General features: G+C 43.3%; 1 non-coding gene and 2 pseudogenes across 2 annotated transcripts; 1 reads left to right on the forward strand and 2 right to left on the reverse strand.

Moving 5' to 3' along the window:
• Positions 1 to 3,018: 3,018 nt before the first annotated feature.
• Positions 3,019 to 11,456, reverse strand: LOC100963094 (annotated as a pseudogene).
• On the reverse strand, positions 9,138 to 9,240 carry LOC111725521. Its single transcript, XR_002773569.1, has one exon. It is a non-coding gene; the product is annotated as a small nucleolar RNA U13 (small nucleolar RNA).
• A 7,193-nt stretch (positions 11,457 to 18,649) lies between the features above and the next one.
• On the forward strand, positions 18,650 to 19,525 carry LOC100947774 (annotated as a pseudogene). Its single transcript, XR_001161314.1, has one exon. The product of XR_001161314.1 is annotated as a lys-63-specific deubiquitinase BRCC36 pseudogene (transcript).
• Positions 19,526 to 20,085: the final 560 nt, after the last annotated feature.

Here is a 20,085-nt window from a genome sequence, read left to right on the forward strand (position 1 = left end):
ACTGGTTAAGTAATCCCAAGTGCACTTGAACTTCTGTTCCCACAATACTCTCCCCCACCCCCTGTAGCAACCATCTGAACATGGAGATGACGTTTATAGACATCTCAGCCTTCTCTCTTTGGAAAAGCATCATTAACCTCACAGAGATACTGGATGTGTTGCACGGATGACCCACACCATGAATCATAGCTGTGAAAACCATTGCCCACCTGGTTAGGTGTAGAGAAGGATTTTCATGATTGGAATTGTGTCCCCCACTCTGCCCTCTAAAACGTGATGAAATTCTAACTCCCAGTACTTCAGAATGTGACCATATTTTAAAATAGGGTCTTTGTAGATTTAAACCAGGTAAGATGAGGTCTTTTGAGTGTATGCTAGTTCAATATGACCGGCATCCTTATAAAAGGGGGAATTTGGAGACAAAGACAGACATTCAAATAAGTAGAATGTCATGTGAAGGTGAAGGTAGAGATTGGGGTGATGCAGCCACAAACCACCAAAAACCACAAGAGAGGCCTGGAGCAAACTCCCCCTCACAGCCTCAGAAGGAGCCAACCCAGCCAATACTTCCATCCCAGATTTCCAGCCTCCAGAACTGTGAGACAACAAATTTCTCTTGTTTAAGCCACCTAATCTGTGGTACTTGGTTACAGGAGCCCCAGCAAACTAACATGGAAATGTTGGCAGGAACTCAGAGGCTTTGAGAATATCATGTGTAAGGCTACAAACAATGGCTAGGAAAAGAATCAACCAGAGAAGATATAATTGTACAACTTTCCTTCTAAATGTTGTACTTGCATCCTGAAGATTGTTTTTAAAATTAAAAATGTTAAATTTTTTGAGACAGAGTCTTATTATGTCACCCTCGGTAGAGTGCCGTGACGTCACAGCTCGCAGCAACCTCAAACTCTTTGGCTCAAGCAATTCTCTTGCCTCAGCCCCCCAAGTAGCTGGGACTATAGGCACCCGCAACAATACCCAGCTATTTTTTGTTGCAGTTATCCAGTTGTCACTGTTTAGCTGGCCCAGGCTGGGTTTGAACGCTCCACCCTTGGTGTATGTGGCTGGCGCCATAACCACTGTGCTATAGGCGATGAGCCTAAAAATATATTTTAAAGTAAGATCCAGAGACCTTCTGATGGTAGCTATTTTGTTACCTCTTTGGCATTTGTAGCTCATTTTGGTTTTATCTAAATGTGTGAATGTGTGATATTTTCTCATAAGAATAAAGAGTAAGGCTCGGCACCTGTGGCTCAAGCAGCTAAGGCACCAGTCACATACGCCTAAGTGGCAGGTTCGAATCCAGCCTGGGCCTGCCAAACAACAATGACGGCTGCAACCAAAAAATAGACAGGCGTTGTGGCGGGCGCCTGTGATCCCAGCTACTTGGGAGGCTGAGGCAGGAGACTCACTTGAGCCCAGGAGTTGGAAGTTGCTGTGAGCTGTGATGCCATGGCACTCTACCCAGGGGGACAGCTTGAGGCTCTGTCTCAAAAAATAAAAAAAAAATAAATTAAAAAAAAAAAGAAGAAAGAGTAAATTCTATGAAATACAAATATAGAACAGGTGATTCGATCTAAGGAAGAGATTCTGCATTCTTCCAGCTCAACAATTTTACTCTTCTTTTCTTCTTATGGTACACGCGCAGGAGGACCATGCAAGCAGGAAGGTCTAGACATTTCAGAATAGATAATTCAGTTCTTTACCAATATGTCTCAGATGATAGTAGAATTTAATTCCCAGGATTTTTCCTATCCTTAAGCCTAGAAATCAAGTCGCAGGGAACAATTTTAATGGCTCCTTCTTCAGGGCTTTAATGACTGCCAGTGATTACAGAGGAATCACAGTCCCTCCAGGATGGCCCACGTAGTTCTGGTTCCTTCGTCATTCCTTTAGCCAAACTGTAATTGTTGTTTTGTCTCCTTCTTCCTCCTAAGTCCTATGTACTCTAGTCCTCAAATACTGGAACATCAAAGTCAGCCATCTGGTGAAAGAGAGCTCCAAGTCCACAGAAAGCCAGAAGCAGAGCAGGTCACCACAGGTGCTGACACTGTCCTGGCAGCCATCACAATGAGGACATGCCATTGGGCTATCCCCAGAGCCAAGACTGCAACACACACACTAAGACACTCCCCTGCAGCCCTTCATCCCCAAGTGTTACTGAAAATGGGCTTTTGTTGACTTTCCTATAACAGTGAAGATAAAATAATTTTAGTGGTTATTTGCCTTTATATTTCTGTTGAGTGCTTATAAAATTATATTCCATTGTGGGTGTATGTGTGTGTGCACATAATTTATCCTTAAAAAGAAAAATAAGCTCAATATTTTCTTTTAATTGGCATAAGATTCGTATTAGTAAATTAATAGATTTTTTTTTTAAACAGTCTCACTCTGTTGCCCTGGGTAGAGTGCCATGGCATCATGGCCCACAGCAACCTCAAACTCTTGGGCTCAAGCAATCCTCCTGCCTCAGTCTCCCAAGTAACTGGGAGTACAGGCACCCACCAGGATGCCTGGCTAGTTTTCTAATTTTAATAGAGACAGGGTCTCACTATTGCTTCGGCTGGTCTCAGACTCCTCAACTAGAGGGATCCTCCTGCCTCAGTCTCCCAAGGTGCTAGAATTATAGATGTGAGCCACTATGCCTGGCCCTAATATTTATTAAGTCATGTTCTCAGCACAGGGCTAAGTATGGCTGGGAACATAAAAGAGCAAGGAATGGTCTCTGTCCCAAAGGAGTAGTCGCACTAATTGGGTTGACAAAACCAAGGCTCTTGCCACAACCAAGTAAAATTTTTGCCAAATCCTATGACGAGTACTATATAGAAGCACTTAGCTGCACATATAGTGGGAGTGAAAAGAAAGAAGTCGGCCTAATGTCAACAACCAGTACAAGTTCTGTCAAAGATATCATATGGAGCTGCCTTAAGGGGGAGAACTAGAAATAGAGGCTGAGGGCAGGGTCGGAATATTATATTGCAGAACACAGAAACAGAGGCATGGAAAGGGGGCCAGACCCTATCTGCGCTGGGGGAATTCATCCATCTGATCTGAGAAGGTTCCAGATCTGCATGGAGGCAATAAGGAAACAGGTGCCTCACAGACAACAGACGTTCTGTATGCTCTTTCTTTTGGTAAGTATGGACTCAAGCCCTGTTATGTGCCCAGCACTGTTCCAGGTAATGGGATAGGAGATACCACCTGCTGGCTTACAGCCTACACTCCTGCCAGGTGGACAACTGATAACACACGTGTGATGTCAGGGGTAAGTGCTATGAAGAAAAGTTAATCAGGGCGAAGTGTGGAGACAGGCCCTGCTCTTTTGTAGATAGAATATTGAAAGATGGGCCCTCTAAAGAGACGTTCAAGGCGATATTTGAATAAAATGAAGAAGTAAGATGCTCAAGAATCTAAAGAAAGACTATGGCAGGTGGTGCCTGTGGCTCAAAAAGTAGGGCACTGGCCCTATATGCTGGAGGTGGCGGGTTCAAACCCAGCCCTAGCCAAAAAACTGCCAAAAAAGAAAGAAAGAAAGAAAGAGTCTGGCTCGGTGCCTGTGGCTGAAGGGGCTAAGGCACCAGCCACAGACACCTGAGGTGGCGGGTTCAAATCCAGCCCAGGCCCGCAAACAACAATGATGGCTGCAACCAAAAAAAAAAAAATAGCGAGGCATGTGGCAGGCACCTGTAATCCCAGCTACTTGGGAGGCAGAGACGGGAGAATTGCTTGAGCCCAGGAGTTGGAGGTTGCTGTGAGCTGTGATGCCACAGCATTCTACCCAGGGGGACAGCTTGAGGTTCTGTCCCCAAAAAAAAAAAAAAAGAAAAGAAAAGAAAGAAAGAAAGAGTATGTCATCAGAGGGAAGAATAAGGATTCGGGATCAATGGAGGGAACAACATCTGTATTTTGGGAGCTATAAGAAGTCTGTGTGCCTAGAATTGAGTGAGCGAGCAGGAAAGAAGGGGTAAGAGGGAAAGTCAGAGAAACTGGTAGGAACTGGATCACACATGGCCTAGAGCAGGGGAAGGAGTTTGGGGGTTTATTCTGCATGTGATAGGAAACCATTAGAGGGTTTTATTTATTTCACAATTGTAAAAAATTACTCTGTCTGCTTGTGTAAAGAGTGTGCTGCAAGTAGCAAGATACCAGTTTGGAGGTTTTTGCAAGATTCTATATGAGAGATGATAGGTTTGAAGGTGAGGGTAACTGAGGTGTAACAGGAAAAACAGGAGTTGAGAATAACAACTATAAGTTTGCACTGAGCACATAGGTGAGTCCTGGTGGCATTTACTGAGATGGGCAAGCCTAAAGGAGGAGCAGGTCCAAGCTGGTGGAATTAGGGTTTATTTTGGGACCAGTATGATGTGAGGCACCAAATAGATGCTAAGTGGGGAGTTAGGTGGCAAATCTGGAGCTCAAGGGTGAAATCAAGTCTGAAAGTATGTATTTTAAAACCAGTAGATACAAATGTAATTTAAAGCCACAAAGTTATATGAGATTAATGAGCTTACATGGAAAACAGAAGAGAAATTGACATTTGAATGTGGAATTACTTTAACATTTACAGATAGGCTGGGTGCGGTGGCTCACGCCTGTAATCCTAGCACTCTGGGAGGCCGAGGTGGATGGGTTGCTTGAGTTCAGGAGTTCAAGACCAGCCTGCACAAGAAAATAGCCAGGCCATGTCTAGGGCACCTGTAGTTCCAGCTACTTGGGAGGCTAAGGCAAGAGGATTGCTTGAGCCCAAGAGTTTGAGGTTTCTGTGAGCTATGACACTACAGTACTCAACCCTGGAGTGACTTGGTGAGACTCTGTCTGAAAAAGCGAAAACAAAAACATTTGGTCCAGAAGAGAAAGAAGAGCCAGGAAAATAGAATGAGAAAGAGGAACCAAGGAGGTAGAAATGTGGACTCACAGAAGCCAAGCCAAAATAAATAAAGTATTTCAAGGAAGAGGGGGTGACTGACTGGGTCAAATCCATTGAGAAACTGAATTCTAGCAAGCAGTTTGCTGGTAGCTTGACAACAGTGTCTATGATGGTGTGGTGGGAAGAAAGGCCTGATTAAGGTGGGTTAAGAAGTTGATAGGAGGGCTCAGCTCCCATAGCTCAGTAATTAGGGCGCCGGCCACATATACCAGGGCTGGCGGGATCACCTGAGCTCAGAAATTCAAGACAAGCCTGAGCAAGAGCGAGACCCCATATCTACTAAAAATAGAAAAACTAGTTGGGCATTGTAGTTAGCACCAGTAATGCTCAGGAGGCTGAGGCAAGGGGATAGCTTGAGCCCAAGATTTGGAGGTTGCTGTGAGTTATGAGGCCACAGCACTCCATCTAAAGCACAGAATGAGACTCTCTATCAAAAACAAAAGAAAAATCCACTGTGGAATGGACAGATGTGGACACAGAGGTCAGGGAGTTAAGTCACTTGCTCAAATTCATGAATCATAGGTGGATTTCCTATGCAGCTCATGAAGGTTCAACATAAAGGCTCTCCCCGTGCATGAGCTTCTTCCAAGATCCTGGTAAAGAAAGGGGCCCACCAATGTGTTCACAGGGTCATGAGTGTCTCTATAATTTGTATATGTGCCATATTTTTGTCATAATTTGTGATTAAATCACAACTAGTAAATATTATAACTTCTTTCCACCCAGACAATCTCTTAAAGTTGGATGGCCTTGAGCATTGTTTGGATCCAGCTAATGAAAGGTTGATTTGGGAGCAATGCAGTTCCGTTCTGCAGGGCCCATTTATGTAGTACTAAGTCATTTATATGTATAGTTACATTTATAAGCCTTCCCACGAAGGACTGGCTTTGTGGAATATACTTCTCCGCCTCCTCCCCACTCTCACCCTCCCTGTGCCAACTCTTTGGCTTCTACACAAAGATTGTATGGCCACATGTTGTCCTACAGAATCTGGTACCAGAAGTGTGAGGATGTGGGTAGTGGGAGAGAAACAAGGTTTCACTGATTCCTCACTCCATTCTCTACAGAAAATATCATGAAATTGTTATCTTTTGAAGAGGCAGTTGAAGTATGCAACCAAAAAACGTTGAGAAAAGAGTATTATAGAAGTGTGTTAAATAGTTGGTTAATAAAACCGGATATTGTCATCATAGCTCACAGCAACCTCTAACACTGGGGCTCAAGCCATCCTTTTGCCTCAACCTCCCAAGTAGCTGGGATTATAGGCACCCATCATGATGCCTGGTTAGTTTTTCTATTTTTAGTAGAGATGGGGTCTTGCTCTTGCTCAGGCTAGTCTTGAACTCCAGAGCTCAGGCAATCCACCCACCCAGAGTGCTAGGATTATAAGCGTGAGATACCACACCCGACCTCTTTTTCTATCTCTTAATACAACTTAAATGGAACTTTTATATAACTTTGGTCTTCTGTCTAATCCCTTTCCTCAATGTCCCCTGGAGGATTTGAGTAATAAAGGCCAGCAAAACAAGATTATAACCATAAATGATTGCCTTTTAAACATGATTATCAATTTTAACGGACAAAGAGACACTTGAATGTTTTGTAATACCAAACTTAAAAAAAAATCTGTTATAAAAACTGAAACTCATCTTCCTACCATTTTAAAATGGTTGGAATTCAAACTAGTAGAACCTCAAAAAGTCATATTGAGATTCCTCAAAGAACTAAAAAAGGTAAACCTACCAGTTGATCCATCAATCCCACCACTGGCTATTTACACAAAATTTAAAAAGTCATTTTATCAAAAAGACACATGCACTTGAATGTTCTTTGCAGTACAATTCACAATCAGAAACATGTGGAGTCAACCTAAGCATCCATCAATACATATGTGGATGAATAAAATGTGGTGTATGTATACCATAGAGTTCTACCCAGACATTAAAAAATGATGCTGAACTAATACCTTTTGTAATAACCTGTATGGAACTGGAGACCATTCTTCTAAATGAGGTTTTGCAAGAATGGGAAAACAAGCACCCCATGTGCTCACTATTAAATTGGAACTAATTAATCAACACCCCTGTGCACATTTGGTAGTAAAACTCAACAGAAAGCCAACAGGTGGGACAGGACAAGAGGGGAGGTGAATTTACCCCACCTAATGAGTACGATGCACACTATCCAGGCGATGGCACGCCAGTTTGATGGACTCAAACTGTCCAAAAGCAATTCATGTAACCGAAACATTTGTGCCTCTGTAATATTCTGAAATTAAAAAAAAAAAAGAAAGAAAGCGTTGGTTGGTGTTATTTCTGCATGGATGGATTAATAAATTAAGCCAAGATTTTGCAGGTTGGCAAAGTTCCAGCATTCTATTAAAAAAAAAGTTTAAAAACAAAAGAAAATATAAGTTAGTTGCTTCATGTTACATTTCACAATCATTATGATAAATGTTTTCATCTCTATAGAAACAGGGTTCTTTGTATCACAACTGCAATTATTTATTGCCAGATGTTCTGGTACAGAATCACCTGAGCCTGTTGATAGGGACATTTTCAGGTTTTCTGAGTCTCTGAGTTTAAGGTGTGTCAGGTCCTCTCTTAGGTCCACACGTGTGGGGGGTAAGGGGGGGAGGGAGAGGAAATCACAGATGGAGTTCTTAAGACTGTTCCACTGCCTTCATGGCTTTCTGTTTCTTGATGATCTGTTCAAAATTCCATTCTCCTCTGCTCTAGGTTTTTTGTCCTCCTCCTCTCGACTGACGGTACCACCATCTTCTTCAGCACCACTTTCCTGTGTCTCAAGTTTCTCTTCCCCTTCCTCCTATTTATTCCCTTTCCTCCTCCTTCTCTTCTTCCTCCTCCTTCCCATTTGGTTGAGGACCATCAGCTGTACTCCACAGCACTACACTGTTTCTTTCCAGAACAACAGAAAAAAATAATGAGGAACATGGGTAGAGCCATGGTCAAAACATGACCAGCCAGAACTACGGGTGATCCTCAGCTGCCTCTGTGGTCTGCCCCATTGTGCATCACTCAATAGCCCCATCAACAACTTCTTTAGGCCTCATCCATCATTGGCCCAACTGTCAACTACTCTTCTATGGGCACAGATGATAAAGGTGTCCAAAAAGAGGTCATGGGCCACAGCTTCACACCAATACCACTAAACAGAATCATTCTGAAAGGTTCAAGATCTTCAAAGCAATGTGGATTCAATATTCTCTTTGGTTTTCAGAAATTCCCTGGTAGTGAGGATTGTCCATTATAAGAGGCTTCCTTTGCCCTAATAATTGGGGGTTTTAATCGTAAGTCACTGCCAGGCACCACACCCAGGAGCTGATTCACATCTTGAATGGGCCATCTGAGGACCCTCCCATTCTCCATCCGTGTCTTCGTCCCAGCTTCTCTGCATCTGGAGCAGGTGTGCATTTGGGGTCATCATGTAACCAGACTTCAGGTTTTATGGCCTCTTCATCTGGAATCTCAGCAGGGGCCTCATCTTCATCCCAGCCATCTGGCTGGACAGCACTGAGCTTTCATCCTGTCCCCAGGCTTCTGGTCTTCTGGGTTCTCAACTTCACATGAAGGATTTATAGCAGGAATCCTGCCATTTAGCACATTTGCCCTGTTCACAACAGATTGATCAAGTAATATTTCAAAACTATTATGTGGTTTCAAGATTAATGTGTAAAGACATGTTTTCTTGGCAGTAAAGTAGGTCTTCAGATCTGCATCTGGCCTCTTGACATGCTTTTCTTTTCATTTTTTATTTTTTTTTTTTTTTCGTTTTTTGGCCGGGGCTGGCTTTGAACCTGCCACCTCCGGCATATGGGGCTGGCACCTTACTCCTTTGAGCCACAGGTGCTGCCACTCTTGACATGCTTTTCTTCATAAATGCTCATCAAGGTTTCTGTGGTGGAAGCTGAAGGGCAATTTATAATCTTCTCCTCTTTTACTGGGACCAAATATAATTGTATAAGGAGTCTTGTCATAGAACTGATCCAGGCTGAGTGTTTTAGAAAGTGTTTCCACATAGGAATCACCACAGTCTATTCCAGTTTGGAAATTAACCTCAAAGCCAACAGTGAGAGGCCTAGTGTCAAATAGGAAGGGCTTGTTCAGTGTAGTGGAAATGACATGATATTTGGCCTGAGACACCAATACAAGTCTTTTATTACCTGGAAGGTGTATTTTTTTTTTTTCCGCATCAGACGGGTAATGTACCAACCTCATAACAAGATTTATGGGCAACACATCTCACACATGTGCATGAAAACCCATCATCGTGCTTAGGAACTACAAAAGGATCTCACCTGGAAGTTTTGATTCCTTATCTCACCTGCCTCCTGCTTTCCGTCATATTTGGCAATTTCATCATCATTGTGTTCTTTCTAGGTTTAGGGGGGTTTCTCTTTTGCTGAGAAAGACTCTCACTCTGTTGCCCCAGCTAGAATGCCAGGGCATCAGCCTAGCTGACAGCAACTTCAAATTCCTGGGTTCAAGTGATCCTCCTGACTCAGCCTTCCGAGTAGCTGGGCCTACAGGTGCCTGCCACAACAGCTGGCTAATTGTTCTATTTTTAGTAGAGAGGAGGGTCTTATTCTTGCTCAGGCTGGTCTCAGACTCCTGAGCCCAAGTAATCCTCCTGCCTTCACCGCCCAGGGTGGTAGGATTACAGGTGTGAGCCACCACACTGGGCCTCTTTCTAGGCTTTGGATAAAGTCCATCCTGACAAAGTTCTTCTGTCAAAGAAATCAGTAAAATATACTTTCTCTGTTGGAACTTTGTAAGTGACTTTTGGAGATGGAAGAGGAGGGCTGGTATCTGGTGTGGAGTTTTCTACCTCTCCAGTGACATTATCAAGGTCATCCTTGTTATCAGTCACATCATCCTCAAGTCCATCGTGAGGATGGAGCAGAGGCCAGCAAAATGCACAGTAACCACTTCCCTTCTATGATCTCGAGCCTCCTGGGGACTGTGCTGGTGCAGCCCAAGTCTTTTCCACTTCCACAGCTGGCCCTGTGAAGCCGTGGAGATAGAGGCAGAAGAGATCCGACTACCAGGTGCCACAGAACCAAGAGGCCTTGGCTACCACTGCCGTGAGGAGCCCCACTACATCATTCCCTGAGCCCTATGTTCCTTTTTTTTTTTTAATGGAGTCTCACTTTGTTGCTCAGGCTAGAGTGCCATGGCATCAGCGTAGCTCACAGAAACCTCAGGCTCCATGGCATCAGCATAACTCACAGCAACCTCAGACTCCTGGGTTTAAGTGATCCTCCTGCCTCAGCCTCCTAAGTAGCTGGACCTATAGGTGCCTACCACCACACCCAGCTAATTTTTCGATTTTTCATAGAGATGATTTCTCGCTTTTGCTCAGGCTAGTCTCAAACTCCTGAGCTCAAGGGATCCACTTACCTTGGTCTCTTGGAATGCTGGGATTACAGGTGTGAGCCACCATGCCTGACCTTGTATTGTTTTTCTTAAAGAAGATTATCTCTAAGCCCTCAAAACACTTGTAAAGAAACTGAATATTCTACCTCCTAGTCTGATGAACCTTGCAGCCTTTCAGATCTACCCAGACCATTTACACAATGTTAGAACCAAAAGTTACAGTGGAGAATCTGACCAGTGGTAATTTCCATTAAGTGTGTGTCATTATTTTTTCCCAATGACTTATCCATGTTGAACATTTCGATGCCAAAGATTTAGAAATTTTCCCTTCCGCATCCCCAAACCTCCACCCTACTAGTTTTCCTTTTCACCCACGCCTCTTCATTTCCTGATTCTGGCCTGGATTTGAAGCAAAGTTACCTGAGTTCAGCCAGAAACACTGTTATTACAATAGCTTTTGGCCTAATAGGGGGCAGGAAATACCAACAACCTTATGTGAGCCCTTCCCCAAGGGAGAGTCGACCTGAATGCATAAAATTGAGGCCCTTGCCTAATTCAGATGATGCTCAGATTAGGTCTGGGCATTTGGAAACACCTGTCCTCCTAATCTTTTGAGGCCACTGGGTAGAGAAATCCCCATAAAGAACTGGAGCCACCTTTTTTTTAAAAATGTGCACCCCTGAGGAAAAACAAATAGCATTTCTACTCAAAATACTTTTCCAAATGCTAACTTTAATTGTTAAATATGTGGAAATAAAATAAGATTTTCAGCAAAAATAGACACCATGCAATTCTTAGTACTTGAGAAAAAAGCGTATCAGATTTACTGACCAGTCCTCACACAGTTAAGTATGTTCACGTCTGTCCCTGGCTCCCAGATAAAACAAGATAGAAAGAGAGAGAGAGAGAGAGAGAGGGAGATTACCCATGCCTTTTCCTTTAAGGAAACCATCTATCCTCCCCTAAAGACTGTAAGCCAAACCCTAAAACACATTCCACAAGGCTAGACATCTTTCTTTCAGTCAGCCATGTCTCTAACAAACTGAAGTCATCAAATTTGTGTTACAAAGTTTGAAACTTAACCCACTTCTTCAACACCACTTTACATACCTGATGTAGGTATTTGTAATCATCTCTCCCTTACTTCCACCTTGGGGAATTTTGAAATCTTTATTGTTGTTTGCAGTATTTGACATAATTGTTTTGTAGCTCTGTGCACTATGCTAATAAATATCATTCAGGTGAAACAAACATTTTAGAATTTGAATCGGCCTTGCTGTGACCTGCCGGATGAATCACTCTGGGTTCCCAGCACTGGCACACGGCTGTTCCCCGAGTTAATTGGGGAACCCTGTTTACACTGATTCAACTACATGCCCGGGCTAGGCCGTTGGAACCGCTTCGGGGAAGAGCTCTGAGGCAGTCCTGCGGGTGGTTAGCCCTTGCCCAGACGTCTAAATGACAGAGGAGGCTCTGGCAGGAGATTGTCAAAATGGCTACTTTTTCTCTTTGTATACCTGGTTCTGAGCATAATTCCACGAATTCTATTTACTTAGTTCCCAAATATTTTGGAGTTGACGCATCAACCGCTGGGAATGGTCTCAAGACAGACAGGTGGACTGGGCAGAGGGGGCCTGGTGACTGGAGGGGGCTCAGAGACTGTCTGTCCCTGCAGAATTCCTTATGCAGAATAAGAACTCAAGTCTCTCTCTGTGAAGAGATGACTGATTGAATAAATGAATGAAACGCACTATGAAGCGGGCAGACCCAGGATGAGGAGCTAAACTTTCTGGAGAAAGTTAGACAAGACCTTACTAATCCCAGCAGCATCTGGGTGTGTCATCAGGCCCCACCAAACAACCCAGGTCAGAGGTAAAGAAGGACTTGCCTCTTCTTAATTGTACTGGTGCTAAATTAATAAGACTATCGCTGACTATCACTGCTACTGAAATCTCTTTTATCCCTTTTACAACTTACTGCCCTGGCTGTTCTCCTCCACCCACACACTACCTCCCTTTCACCCTTTTGACTATTCATTACAATCTCCTCCCAAATTAAAGGGATTAAGGAGGGGTATTAAAACCAGTTTTTCTCTTAATTGGATACTCTTGTGAAAATGAGACCAGGAAAGGAGGGGGAGGGAAGAGAGAAAAGAGTAAAAAGCAACTTGGATGCAGTTGTGGATTTCAGGTTGTCAGAGAGCAACTTCACTCCGAGTTAACTGGAAGTAGAAAAGGTAAGGTCCACCCAAGCCATTTGTTTTCTTTCATAATCCAGGAGTTTGCCCAACTCGATTATAATCCCAATCCCACCAAGCCTGGGAGCAAAATAGAATACAAAGAGTAACAAAGGGACCTCACCATATCACAAATGAATAATAAAACCACTGAAGAGGGCGAGGAAGAGAAGAGTTCATCTGAGTTGGGAAGGAACATTTCATGTAGACACAATGAGGCTAAAGACAGAAGAACTCTACGTGCATATTACACTCAAGTAAATCTGTGTCTCTCATGGGTATGAATTAGCAGTTCTGAAACTTTCATGTGCATGCCAGGATTAAACGGAAGTCATTCTGCTGTGGATAAAGAAAGGTTTCTCACTGTGAGAGAAAGGAGTTTCAAATTAGGAAAGAGGAGGGGCAGCCAGAAAGAACTCTGTGGATCAAACCCAGAGGATACAGATGAAGTTGTGGATATAAGTGCAAGGGTGTGTGTGTGTGTATGTGTGTGTGTGTGTGTACAAAGACGCAGACAGGCTACCTTTAGCAGTAATGACCTAGAACCCTACTCCACTCTTCATCATTTTTTGGAGGGCTCTTCTCAGGTGCAGAGAGGGTGAAGGACAATTCATTTTGTCAGTGTTTTTAAAGAAAGTAGATATGAGGCTCGCACTGAGAATACTATTCCAGGTGGGGCTGTCGAGGAGCAAGATGAGGGCAGAAAACACTGCTGACGTGGAAGGTGGGAGAATACCAAGTACAGATCAGAACTCTGTGGACCAAACACCTCCATCCCAGACACTTCTATCCAGGAGCCATGGTCAAGGTCCCGCAGACATCATTTACTGCATTAGAGACTTCTGTATCATTTCAGACATATTCTTGCTTCATACATTTGTTTAAAGGTGAAAGGCTTCCTGTTTAACTTTGTGGGAGAAGATCCACCTTAACTTTGGGGCTACTTTTAAGCCATCTTTGAACTAATGAATGATCCAAATGAAAAGCACAGCGATCCCTCACGCAGACAGACTCAAGAAACCACAGGCAGCCAAGTTACTTTCTCCAGGGAACTTTCCCGTGTATTAGTCACTTGCACATCTCAGAAGAGAGATTAGTCAAACAGAGAGGCTCGATGCCACATGGAGTGAGTGAGTCACTGCCGGTGTTGTGAAGTCTCTGAGGGGTACTGACAAGCAATCCACTCCTCCGTTTCCAAAGAAGGATTTATTTATGCATGAGTTCAAGAGTGAGGGAAGAGGACTTCATACCAAACTAAGACATGAACTAGCAGGTACCCAAAGACCTATGTTGATGGAGAATTTGGCGGCAATGATGAGAGCTATGATTTTTCTAATGTAGGATTTTTTTGTTTCTGTCTTACCGCTTAGTAGAATAAAAAGCTTCTACTCAGCTAGGCAAGGTGGCTCATGCCTATAATCCTTACACTCTGGGAGGCCAAGGTGGGAGGATCCCTTGAGCTTAAGAATTCAGGACCAGCCTGAGCAAGAGCAAGACCCTGTTTCTATTAAAAATAGAAAAATTAGCCAGGCATTGTGGCAGGTGCCTATAGTCCCAGCTGCTCAGGAAGCTGAGGAAGGAGGATCATGTGAGCCCCAGAATTTGAGCTGCTGTGAGCTAGGCACTTTGACTAAGCAACAGAGTGAGATTTTATCTCAAACTAAAAAAAAAAAAAAAAGCTTCTACTAGACTAAGTTTCCCAGTCCTATAACTTCTCTCTTAATCTAACCCACAGCTCTAAGAGACCGTGAGGGTTTATATTAGACTTCAATGTGTTTATTTCCTTTGCCTGATTGTGGGTAAGCTGTCTGAGAGATTGACACCAGGAATATGAAAAAGATAATCATACCTAAATTATAAGATAAAAAGCTGAACCAGGAGCTAACACGATTGTGCACAACCCTGGTTTGGGTCTCAAAACTATGCACTTAGAAAGAGCAACCTCAATCTCTTGGGCTCCAGCAATCCTCTTGCCTCTGCCTCCCAAATAGCTGGACTACAGGTGCCTGCCATAATACTCAGCTAGTTTTCTATTTTTTTAGTAGAGATGGGGAGGGTTCTCACTATCACTCAGGCTGGTTTCAAATTCGAGAGCTCAAGTAATCCACCCACCTCAGCCTCCCAGAGTGCTAGGATTATAGGTGTGGTTTCTACTACACTCCAGTGAAAGAGCATCAGTATTCATAAAGTTTACCCTACAGTAGAGGTGGGAATTCAGACTATTGATATTTATTAAAAACTGTATTTTGGGGCAGCGCCTGTGGCTCAAGGAGTGGGGCACTGGCCCCATATACCAGGGTGGCAGGTTCAAGCCTGGCCCCTGGCCAAAACTGCAAAAAAATCTCTATTTCTATGGAACAAACTGAAATATTATTAGTATAGAATAATTGCTAAACCTAAAATCTAGGATTCATTCACTCAACAAATACTGTACCAGACTCTATCTAGTCTCTAAGAAAAGAGAGATAAGCAAAAAGATGGGCCTTGCTCTCAACAAGCTTATGAATGGGAAGAGGAAATATAAAAAAAACGAACCAGTAAGTCGAGTGTGGTGGCTCAGCCTATAATCTTAACGCTCTAGGAGGCCAAGGCAGGAGGATTGCTTGAGCCCAGGAGTTAAGAGACCAGCCTGAGCAAGAGGGAGACGCTGTCCCCAATAAAAATAGAAAACTTAGCCAGGCATTATGGCAGGCACCTGTAGTTTTAGCTATTTGGAAGGTTGAGGCAGGAAGATCATTTGAAGCCAGAAGTTAAAGATTGCAGTGAGCTAGGCTGACGCTACAGTACTCTAGCCTGGGCAACAGTGAGACTCTGTCTCAAAAGAAAAAAGAAAAGAAAGAAAGAAAGAAAACACAAAAAAACAGTTCGCCAATAATCTGATGCTACAAACGAACGTGGAGAAGGACGAAGAACAGCATGAAGGAGGTAGCATTAAACCCTGGTGGTATCATGAGTGGTAAAGAAAGGGCCTTGCAGAAACCAACACTAGTGGTCACTAGGCAGCCCTTCAGGAAAGGGAGAGGAGGAAGGGAGGGGTAGGGCTTTCTTGGAGGCAAAGATAACAACAGGTGCAAAGTAACGGAGGCATGAAATAGTATCTTGTCCTATAAAACTAGAAGTCAGTGTCTCTGGGGAGTTCAAAGGCAAAGCAAAAGGAAGCAGAGTGATGGGAGCAGGTGAAGCTGGAGGGCCAGGAGCTGGCCAGGGCCACCTGTGTCATACCCACTGACCCAGCCTTGATCAACAGGCAGTGAGAGGCCAGGGAGAGACTTTCACAAGAGACATGGTCAGACTTGCACTTTGGAGAGATACCTCTAGGTGAAAACACGTAGCTTTTACAGTCTCTTTTTAATCTTCTAAGTGGTATTTAAGAGCATGAGGCTGCCTTTTCTTCTGATCCTTCACACCGCATGCCAATCGCTAATGATGTCTTTCACTCCCGAAGCACAAATTGGCAGCAGTGGCATGGAATGGAGGGGGAGGTTGTAGACTGCCACCATGCCCACCTCCTTCTTACCTGCTTCTTCAGTCACCCTGGATAAGCATTTTGTCCCAAAGTGCACCAATGTACACAGTTACCATTCAATAAAAAAAAAAAAAAAAAAGAAATGAAATGAGATACCATGCTTGCTCTGCCAGGTCAGCTTGAGACAAGGCTCTGAGACCCCTTTTCTACCCATCTGCAATCCTAAGTTCCCTTAACAGAGTGTGAGAAACCTGGAGCATCCACTGAATACCAGCAAATACAGGTAATTATTAGGTTCTTCAACAAATTAGAGATCTCATAATGCATTCTTGCATAAGGCCCTATAGGAAACCTTTCATCAGAATCCCACTGGTCTACCACTACGTGCATGCTCCTGAAAGTGTGGCCATTGGATGAATCCTAAGCTGAATTTCCCAAGGCTCTTCTCAGGTATCAGTGTCCCATGATCATATTCTATCTGAAAACTAAAATGATAGAACAATCCTATGAAACAAAATATTGATGATCATTTTCCAAACCCAGAATAAATTTCCTGTAGTTCTTTCAAAACAGAAAACTAATAGCTACTCATAAATACCTTCCTCTGTTATATATATTTTAAATAACTTTGGTTCAAAGTATACAATCACTTCAAATTTCTCTTTTGCAATTGTAAATACATATGCCTATTTACTTTTTTATTTCCTTCTTTCTTATTTTTCTTTTTTACTTTTATATTCTCCTTAGCTGTTTCCAAGTGGGAGATTGTTTTTTTGTTTTGGGGGGGTTTTTTTGAGACAGAACCTCAAGCTGTCACCATGGGTAGAGTGCTGTGGCTTCATAGCTCACAGCAACCTCCAACTCCTGGGCTCAAGTGATTCTCCTGCCTCCACCTCTCAAGTAGTTGGGATTACAGGTGCCTGCCACAACGCCCAGCTATTTTTTGGTTGCAGCCATCATTGTTGTTTGGCGGCCCCGGGCTAGATTCGAACCTGCCAGCTCAGGTATATGTGGCTGGCGCCTTAGCCGCTTGAGCCACAGGTGCCAAGCCAAGTGGGAGATTGTTAATAAAAACTTAGAACCCCCTTTCCTTTTTAAGAAATGTAGTAACACCAGCCTGAGCAAAGTGAAACCCCAGTCTATACTGAAAACAGAAAAACTATGTGGGCATTGTGGTGGATGCCTATAGTCCCAGCTACTTGGAAGACTGAGATAAAAGGATTGCTTGAGTCCAAGAGTTTGAGGTTGCTGTGAGCTATGATGCCACAGCACTCAACCCCGGGGTGACTGACTGAGACTCTGTCTCAAAAAAAAACAAAATTAGTAACAGTCTCAAGCCACCCCGCCATGATCATGCTCAATCTCTTCTGAAAAAAGTTAGTAACAATGAGGCCAGGTAAACACATCCTCTCTCTTTTTCTCATCTCATTTGTAGGATTGTCAGATTTAGTAAATAAAAATACGGTACATTCAGTTAAGCTTGAATTTCAGGTACACAACAAACAACATTTAATTATTTCCTATAAAATATTTGGAACATATTTAAAGTTAAAAAAAAGTTCTTGTTATTTACCTGAAATTCAAATTTAGCTGGAAATTTTGCATTTTATTTGGCCAACTCATCAAAAAAGACCTTGATTTCATTTATAATATTTTGGTTAGGGTATCTGGCCTGAAAAAAAAAAAAAAAACTTCCCAGCTTCACAGAATGAAATATGGAGAAGTTTGATAACAAATAACTTGATGCCAGTAGAATATTCTGCAGCCATTGCAAAAGAGATTTTGTGATAAGTGTATCCTAACAGAGAAAAACAGACTTTACAGATTAAGTAAAAGAAAGCAAGATGCACGATTATATAATAGTAATGAAATAAAAGTAGCTAGCCTTCAGAGAATGCACACTATGTTCTCTCTACTCTTTTGTTTGTGTGTTAACTAGTTTAATACTCACAACATTGTGAGATAGAGACTATTATTACCTCCAATATAAAGATGAAAAAATTAGATCCCCCCAAAGATTTATGTGCCCACTAAATACTACATATTCACACATTTAAAAAGCATGTTAACAAAAAGCAGAGTGAAGAGAAATGACTTGAAAAAGAAAATATAATAAGCTGTAACACTCATTATTTGGGGTAAAAATACAATGATTTCCAAAATATTTTTTCCTGTATTTTCTGTATTTCCCATAAGAACATACATTGCGTTTCAAATGAAAGGATAATACAATTCAAATTCAAAAGAAAAAAAATCTAGGCCGGTTCGGCTCCTGAGCTCAGCGTCTAGGGCCCCAGCCACATACACCTGAGCTGGGTTCGAATCCAGCCCGGGCCACCAAACAACAATGACAGCTGCAACCAAAAAATAGCCGGGCGTTGTGGCGGGTGCCTGTGGTCCCAGCTACTTGGGAGGCGGAGGCAGGAGACTTGTTTGAGCCCAGGAGGTGGAGGTCGCCGTGAGCTGTGAGCTGTGACCCCACCGGCAGCAGAGTGAGACGGTCTCAAAAAAAAGCCCCCCAGGCTGCAGGCCAGGCCCGGCCGGGCGGGCGCAGCCGCGCGGGGAGGTCGCGCCGGAACACCCGGTGGCGCGGGCGAGGGGGACGCGAGCAGGGTCGGATCAAGATGGCGCGGCGGGCGGTGCAGGCGGCGCTGGCCGTTCATCTCGAGTCCGACGCCTTCCTCGTCTGTCTCAACCACGCTCTGAGCACCGAGAAGGAGGAGGTGATGGGGCTGTGCATAGGCGAGCTGAAGGACGACCCAAGGTATGACTCGGAATTTGCACGTACTGGAACCGAAACGCGCCCAGTGGCTGAGAAGGTTGACCCTGTCAGAATAGTTCACATTCATTCTGTCATCATCTTGCGCCGTTTTGAAAAGAGGAAGGACCGCGTGGAAATTTCTCCCGAGCAGCTGTTTGCAGCCTCCACGGAGGCGGAGAGGCTGGCGAAACTAACAGGTCGCCCCTTGAGAGTCGTGGGCTGGTATCATTCCCACCCTCACATAACTGTTTGGCCTTCACATGTTGATATTCGCACACAAGCCATGTACCAGATGATGGATCGAGGCTTTGTAGGACTTATTTTTTCCTGTTTTGTAGGAGATAAAAAGGCAAATATTGGCCAGGTATTCTACACTTGCTTCCAATCTATCCAGGCCCAAAAGAGCTCTGGGTATGAGAGAATTGAAATCCCACTTCATATTATACCTCATGTCACCATGGGGAAAGTGTGCCTTGAATCAGCAGTAGAGCTGCCCAGGATCCTGTGCCAGGAAGAGCAGGAGGCCTTCCGGAGGATCCACAGCCTCACACACCTGGACTCGGTAACCAAGATCCATAATGGCTTAGTATTTACCAAGAATCTGTGCAGTCAGATGTCAGCAGTCAGCGGGCCCCTTCTACAGTGGTTGGAGGACAGACTGGAGCAGAACCAACAACAATTGCAGGAGTTACAACAAGAAAAGGAAGAACTTATACAACAGCTTTCTTCTCTGAAATAAAACAAGAGACAAGTGGGGAAAGATGAAAATATCCAGAGTGAAATTGATTAAGCCAAATCAACTTTGAAGAAGAAAAAGATTAGAGGACTCACATTCCCCACCTTTAAGACTTACTATAACACGATAGTAATCAAGATGGTATTGGCAAAAGAATGGCACATAGATCAATGGAACAGAAGAGAACCCAGAAATACACCTGATTGATTTTGACAATGTACAAAAGCAATTCAGTGGAGGAGAGAGAGCTTTGTGCCGAAGCAATTGGGTATCTATAGACAAAAGTACATAAATAAAATGAACTTTGACCTAAATCTCTCATCTTATATAAAATTTAACTAAAAATGTATCATGGACTTAAATGTAATATGAAAAGCTATCAAACTTAAAAGTCAGACTAGAAGACTCATCAGGATCTTGGACTAGGTGACAAGTTCTTGAACTTCACTCCAAAAATATAATCCATAAAGGGAAAAATAGATATGTTTGGACTTCATCAAAATTAAAACCTTTTTTTCTGGCTCAGCGCCTATAGCTCAACCGGCTAAGGCGCCAGCCACGTA

The sequence above is a fragment of the Otolemur garnettii genome, unplaced genomic scaffold, assembly GCF_000181295.1.
Source record: "Otolemur garnettii isolate 467f Iridium unplaced genomic scaffold, OtoGar3 scaffold00042, whole genome shotgun sequence".
NCBI lineage: Eukaryota > Metazoa > Chordata > Mammalia > Primates > Galagidae > Otolemur > Otolemur garnettii.